This window comes from Peromyscus maniculatus, chromosome 10, assembly GCF_049852395.1.
Source record: "Peromyscus maniculatus bairdii isolate BWxNUB_F1_BW_parent chromosome 10, HU_Pman_BW_mat_3.1, whole genome shotgun sequence".
Classification (NCBI taxonomy): domain Eukaryota; kingdom Metazoa; phylum Chordata; class Mammalia; order Rodentia; family Cricetidae; genus Peromyscus; species Peromyscus maniculatus.
The window spans coordinates 89642621-89649956 of NC_134861.1; the positions used below are offsets into that span (position 1 = coordinate 89642621).

At 42.8% G+C, this 7336-nt stretch overlaps 1 non-coding gene across 1 annotated transcript; it reads left to right on the forward strand.

Moving 5' to 3' along the window:
• Positions 1 to 5695: 5695 nt before the first annotated feature.
• Positions 5696 to 5797, forward strand: LOC121821090 (U6 spliceosomal RNA). Its single transcript, XR_006061778.1, has one exon. It is a non-coding gene; the product is annotated as a U6 spliceosomal RNA (small nuclear RNA).
• Positions 5798 to 7336: the final 1539 nt, after the last annotated feature.

Below are 7336 nucleotides of genomic sequence, written 5' to 3' on the forward strand. Positions count from 1 at the left end.
CCCCGCCCCCGCCCCGCCCCTCCCCTATCGGGGCACTATCGCCCCGCCCCCCCGCCCTGTGGGCCCGCCCTCCCCCCCCGGCCACGCCTCCCCTAGTTCTTTCATCAGCCAGTCCTCCCTTAGCCCCGCCCACCTAGCTGTCCCGCCCCTTGGAGCGGCCCCCCCTTCCAGGCCAACCCCTACCCCCATCTTCTACCCCGCCCGCCCCTAGCCCCGCCCTCTTACCCGGCACGCCCCTAGCCCCGCCCTCAACCCAGGCCAGCCCCTACCCCCCTCTTCTACCCCGCCCGCCCCTAGCCCCGCTCTCCTACCCCGCCCGCCCCTAGCCCCGCCCTCTTACCCGGCACGCCCCTAGCCCCGCCTTCCTTCCAGGACTGCCCCTACCCCCAACTTCTACCCGGCCCGCCCTAGCCCCGCCCTCCCTACCGGGCCCGCCCCTAACCCCGCCCTCATCCCAGGCCCGCCCCTAGCTCCGCCCTCCTTCCAGGCCTGCCCCTACCCTCAACCTTCTACCCGGCCCGCCCCTAGGCCCGCCCTCTTGGCTCGCTAGTCCGCCCCTAGCTCCAACCTTCTTTGGCCGGCCTGTAATCCCGCCTTCCTATCCTGCTCTCCCCCTCATCCTCACCCACCTTCTTCTAGCCGTCCCGCCCCTAGCCCCAACCTACCTGGCCCGCCCCTTGCCTGGCCAGCTCTGCTTCCCTTAGCTGCAGGTGAAAAATTAGAAGTATGGGCGAATCCAAGGGGGTCTCCTTTTCTGTATTTCATTAGAAGTAATATTTACTACATTTTGAATATCAAGAAGAGAGTAGCAGAAAGGAAAATCAATTGAGGTAACTTACTGCTGCATGGTGTATTATTGGAGAGATGCACACAGATGCACACCTCTGAGGTGTTCTTTTCTTTCTTTCTTTCTTTCTTTCTTTCTTTCTTTCTTTCTTTCTTTCTTTCTTTCTTTCTTTCTTTCTTTCACAACTAGGCACATTGTTTTATTGTATGTTAACTTCATTAACAATTTAAGGTCTTATTTAGAACAAGATGCATCTCATAGCAATTCATATAAATATCTACCCATATACACAAACACTGGTACAGTGATAAACAGGAATTATTTTATAATGGCAAGGTTAAACTTGAAACTTGTCTTTAAAGTACTCTTAGAAGAGGTAAGAAATTTGGTCAGGTCTTCAGGGTCAGTCACTGAGTGAGAGTCACCTTTGGTAATTACCTTTGGGTTGAGGAGAAGACCATGATTTAAATACATATGTTAAAAGACCATAAATATTTTATTGGTGGGAAAGTTTATTGATGGGGGAAGAGACTCATTCTTGATATCACCAATCATGAAATCCAAAAAATTGGATTTTAGTCCAAACTAACTTTGATTTCTTTCTTTTGTAAAATAACCATGATACTTTTTAAAACTGAAAATAATTTTTTTTCACACAATATATTCTGATCACAGTTTCTCCAGCCCCATCTCCTCCCAGATCATCCACACCTCCTCACTCTTTGAACTCCATGCCTACTTTTCTCTTTAGAAAACAAACAAGCAAAAAAACCTACAAAACCAACAACAGAATGAAGGAAAACAAACAAACAAACAAACTAGGAAAAAGGACAAGAAACAGACATACAGAAAGATACACACACATACAAACACAAACAAAACCCATAAAAACCCCAAATCAGCAAATACAAATACAACCAAAAGACCAGTAGGATAAAAAATGCCTGAACAAAGCAATATTATATATATATATATATATATATATATATATATATATATATATATATATATATATCTCAACACCAACATACCATAGTTAGTTTTGTGTTGGCCAACTAGTGTTGGGCATAAGACCTGCCCTTAAGTGTGGTTGGCATACCTAGTGAGCTCTAAACCACAGCCAGCTCTTTGGAGTGCTTGGAAAGACAGAAAGTCTGATGAACAGGGAACATAAACTAAAACCAAATATGTCGGTCCAGAAAGCAAAAGCTCGACACGTTCAAATCCTGTACACTATGCTGGTTTGTGCACTGGCCATAATGACTGCACTGGAAGCAAGTAAACTAGACATTCCCGTGTCTACAACTGAAGCAGTGTACCAAGGACAGAGGTGGACGGAATCCCAGTGAAAATGACAAGTCTACTTCATTGAGTCACAAAGTTAGACTGTGTCAAAGCGCTGTGGGGCCCAGCCACGGCAGTGCTGAGGGGGAAGGTTACAGCTTTGCTTCTGGCCACAGTTCTGATGCAGATGCGTATTCATCACAAGGGGACAGACCATGAAGGAAATATGTCTATAGTCCTCTACCTCATTGTTTGATATCATGAAAGAAAAAAAAATTTCTCAGGCATTGCCAAAGTTCCTCGCCAATAACCTCTATTAAGGAAAAAAAAAAAAAAGATCCTGAAGACAAAAGCGTAAGCCTATTTTACACAACGTGTTAAGTAACAAGTGTCAGAAAGAGCGACCCAGTGAGCTGTGGAAATGTCTGACGTGAGGCGTGAAGGATCATAGAGAAATAGGACTGGATAGAAAGATGGGGACCTGACAGGACCAAACGCAAGTAGGAAGGCAGCAAATCCTCAAATTCTTCTTGATTCCAAGAGCCAGGGGAAGAAGGGACTCCTCTGGAATTGGAGCCTTTTGAGTATGTAGGTCAAAAAATTCATTTATGACCACACTTCCCACAGAAAAGCAGAGGAATAGAAAAGAGTCCCTCTAGGTTTCATGGCTACCTTGGAGAGAGGAATTCTCAGTTAGACTACCCATCTCATTGGGTAGAAGTTCTACTTTTTGTGACCCAAGTGGGAACTGGAGAGAGAAAACAGAGAGCAGGACAGAGCTTGCTGCTGAGGCCTTCTCAAAGTACTGCATGTCAGGGCACTATACTTTGGGGTATTATGTTTGAAGTCCCAACAGCATGTAATGGCCATTCACATGCATTACTTATTATTAGAATGTTAGTGACATTAACTAATATTTGAAAGATGTTATGGGTTAGGGTTAAAATCTGGTGCTTGAAAGCTGTCTTACCTGAGTTTCAATTCCTACTCAACTTATGAATCCCATGTAAATTATCTAAGATCTTTGTGCCTCGGTTTTCTTATGGCTGAACATGAATAACAATAGTATTTTGTGTCATGAGGGTGAATGTATCAAGTCATGTGACACCGTAGGAAAAGTGCCAGGCACAACATGCAACAAATGTTAGCACCATGATGAGTTCAAGGAAAAACTAATGGATAGAAGTGAACCAAATTCTCAGAAAATAGCCACACTCATGTTAAAGAGTCTACACAGTTGGGAATCAGAGGAGATAGCTCCATAGCCCCTGTGTTCAATCCCCCACCCCCTTTTTAAAACTAGGTGTGCTGATGTGCACTTCTCATCCCAGTGCTAGAGTGTTGGAGACAGACACATTCCCTGGGACTACTCTGCCAGATGGCCTAGCCCTCTTCATGAGTTCTGGCCCAATGAGAAAACTTTTCCCAAAAAATAGATAGATAGATAGATAGATAGATAGATAGATAGATAGATAGATAGATAGATAGATAGACAGACAAATAAGAAAGAAAGAAAAAAGAAAAAAGAAAGGAAGGAGGGAAGGAAGATGGATGGTGGCCAGTGAATGAATTTCAAGGTTGTCCTCTGGCCTCTACGGGTACTGTGTACCAGCACACACATGAATTTGTGTCCCTTTCCCCTACAACGATTCTACAAGGCAGACTGGCTGATGGAGAGTTGGAATGCTAACAGAGCCAGATTATCTTGACTAGTTTTAGCTTTCTTGCTAGCTTTTCATTCTCAGATCCACATCTGACCTAACATCCTTGCAACTATATATGGGAAACCCTTTGTAATATATTAACAGCCGACCGCTGGCTTCCACCAACCCCAATGCCAAATATCTCACCAGACAGTACCTGTGACTCTATAGGGAATCTCTCCACTTTGCAGTGAACTGCCTAACTGATGTTTCAACTAATGTGTCTGAAAAAAAAAATGCCTAGATTTGTGGCTTTATTTTGTCCTGTAACTGTAGTTACATGAATTTCTTGAAATTGTTTCCATGTTTGAATATGTTATTTGTGATAGCTTAAATCTGTGTTCCTGGGTCATGGTCGCTCTTATTTATTTCAAAAATTAATAATCTTATTCTGCACTTTGAGGTGAGAGTTTTAGTTTGCATCAACACAAGAATGGAAACAGTGGACTTAAATGCCATTTAAAGAATGTGAGTGATTATAAGTTCTCCTCAAAGATCCATGACCTCACTAGCCTTGAGTAGTTGGTTTGATTTCTTGTACCAGGCATGATTTCCTTCCTGTGAAGTGGGTCTTAAGTCCAATTAGAGAGCTGCTGTTTACCACCAAGGTATGTGTATCACTATTGCACCTTTATGGTTATCCTGCCATACTGGTTTTTGTTGTGGTTCTTACGCATCATAGCTGAAAGTCTCGCCAACATGAATGCCGAAACATGAAGTGAACAAGAACAACACTAACAGACATGAATGGGGGAAAACTCGTGAGGCCTCAACCCTACACAAAGAACTACAGCCAACTAAAGAATGCTGATAGACAGAGAAACAGCCTTTCCCAGGGAAGAGCACACCAATTGGATGTCTAGCATCAAATGGTCAGCCCTGAAACATTTGCGTGAGTAACATTATACAGACTGAGCAAATTATATTTAGAAATATGTGTGCATATATATGTGCATTTTACAACAATTAATAAGAGGGACATGAACTAGAAAGAAAGGGAGGAGGGGTACCTGGGAGGGTTTGAAGGGAGGAAAGGGAAGGGATAAATGATGTAATTATATTATAATTTCAAAAAAGGGCAGGGGGCGGGGAGAGACTTACTTTTTTAAGACATAGAGTTAAAAATAACATTTGAGAATTTATTGTATACCTAGCAATTAATCTCCTGAAAGCTAATATGAGCAGAAATTCTTACTTCCCAGTAGAAGGATATCCTGCTTGAGCATGCCTGTTGGCCATTCTCACAGACACCTTATGGAGGGAACTAGTGCATGGATTCTTACTGATACCACGTGATACTACCTTGTGTTCTTTGCCGTCCCAAGGGAAATCAGTTACCCCATTCAATGTCCTGACACAAACATCTGTAGAAGAACAATGATAATTGATTTGACCAACCAGAATCTTTCTTGGAAATTTGACCTGGAGATATGGGAAGAGAATCTGTAAGCTAAAATTTGAATGTAGAGAGATGCCGCAAGATCGTCCTATTGAAGTAGCTGTGTATGGGACTCTAGTGTGAAGAACCAAAAGACGAGATCAATTTTGATCCAATCATGTGCCCATGGAGGCCATGGCAATGTGGCCTGGGACTGACTTCAATAACTTACCACTCATTCAGTTCTAGCTAATCCATTTAACTTATAAACTAAGTGCTTTCAATACCAGGCACTTTAAAAAGCTGATATTAGTTATGTACATCATTATGAGGGGCCTGGGGGATTTTATAAAGTGCCTGCTGTACACACATAGGACCCGAGTTTAGATTCCCCAGCATCCACACAAAAACTGAGTGGGGAGATACGCTTTTCTTACCCTCTCTCTGTGGGGACAGAGGTAGGCTGATCCCTGGAGCTCACTGGCCACCCAATCGACCGCAGCTGATTAGGGTTCAGTAGAGATCCTTTCTCAAAAACCAAGCCTTGCTTCAGCAGTTTATACTAAAATTGGAATGACACAGGGAAGATCAGCATGGCTCCTGAGCAAGGCTGACACACTAATTCACAACGTATTCCATCTTAGTTTCAAAGGTGGCAAGAGAGCGAGAGAACACCCAACATGGGCCTCTGGCCTGCATGTGCACATGCATATATATGCATGCATACATGTACACACATACACATTTAAGCACTAACCATGTGAAAATGTACATCTACTGTGCACACACGCACACATACCATAAAGTCATCTATGAAATGCATATATATATATGAAAGGACAGATATAATAATTATCTGAAATTTAGTGTAAAGATCTATAAATAAGAAACAACAAGTAAATAAATAAATAAATGAAAATGGATCTATTCAGTTCTTTGAGGCCTTGGAAGCAAGAACAGCACTGCTTTGGGGACACTTGGACAGGTGGCGGCATAAAGGTCAGTACTGCAGCAGGGAGGGGTCATCCTGGGCAGTTCCATTGATGACTTTAGCCCCCAGCAGCCTGGACAGCACTATGCGGGATACATCAGCAGGAAGGATGTTTTCAGGTCACTTCCAGATTGATTTCTCTATGTTCTGTAACCTCAGTGTGTAGTGTTTTCTGCAATAAGGTCAAAAAAAGAAAAAAACAGTCCAATCAGAACTGTGTCACAAAACTAAACAGGAAATAAAACTGGCTAGTAAATACTTTTAGAAGTGTTCATTCAATGTTATTAGTCATTTGGGAGTGGTGGGGTTATAAATTGGTATAGCCACTGTGGGAATCAATGCAGAGATTCCTCGAAAACAAACAAATAAACAAACAAACAAACCTAAAAATAGCGCTATCATATGACCAGCTCTATGTTCCTGGGTATATATCCAAAAGACACCATATTCTACAGAGGTGTTTGTACATTCTTGTTCATTGCAACTGTATTTACCCAAGCAAAGAAGTGGGATCAGCCTAGATGTCTATCAACTAATGGGTACTGAAAATGCGGTGCATATACACAATGCCAATTTATTCAGCTTTAAGGAAAAGTGAAATTTGCAAGAAAAAAAATTCAACTGAAAATATACTATGTGGGTAAGCCAGAACCAGATATACATCCACAGCATGTTCTCTCACGTATGTGGATGTTGACTTTGGATTTTTCTATTATTATGTTTTACTTGTAGTGTTTGTAAAGGACAGGAAGCTAAAAAGAGACCGTGGCATGTGGGGGTCCAGGGTAGGGCTGAAACGGTGAGGGAATAGTAAAGCACACGTGATACGAAAGTAGAGGGCGAATACCTGGAGTTCAAGGTTTAAGCAGAAATAGGGATGTGGGATGGGAAGGCAGAACAATGTTACTTCTGTGTCTATTTTGTGGAATAATTTGAGGAGTATTTGTTGTTGTTTGTTTTTTTGGCTCTTTTTGGGGGGTCCGCCACCCAGCTCCCAAATAAATCACATTTGGATGTTTATTCTTTTTTTTTTTTCTTCTGGTTTTTCGAGACAGGGTTTCTCTGTGTAGCTTTGCGCCTTTCCTGGAACTCACGCTGTAGCCCAGGCTGGCTTCAAACTCACAGAGATCCTCCTGCCTCTGCCTCATAAATGCTGGGATTAAAGGCGGGCACCACCTCTGCCCAGCAGAGGC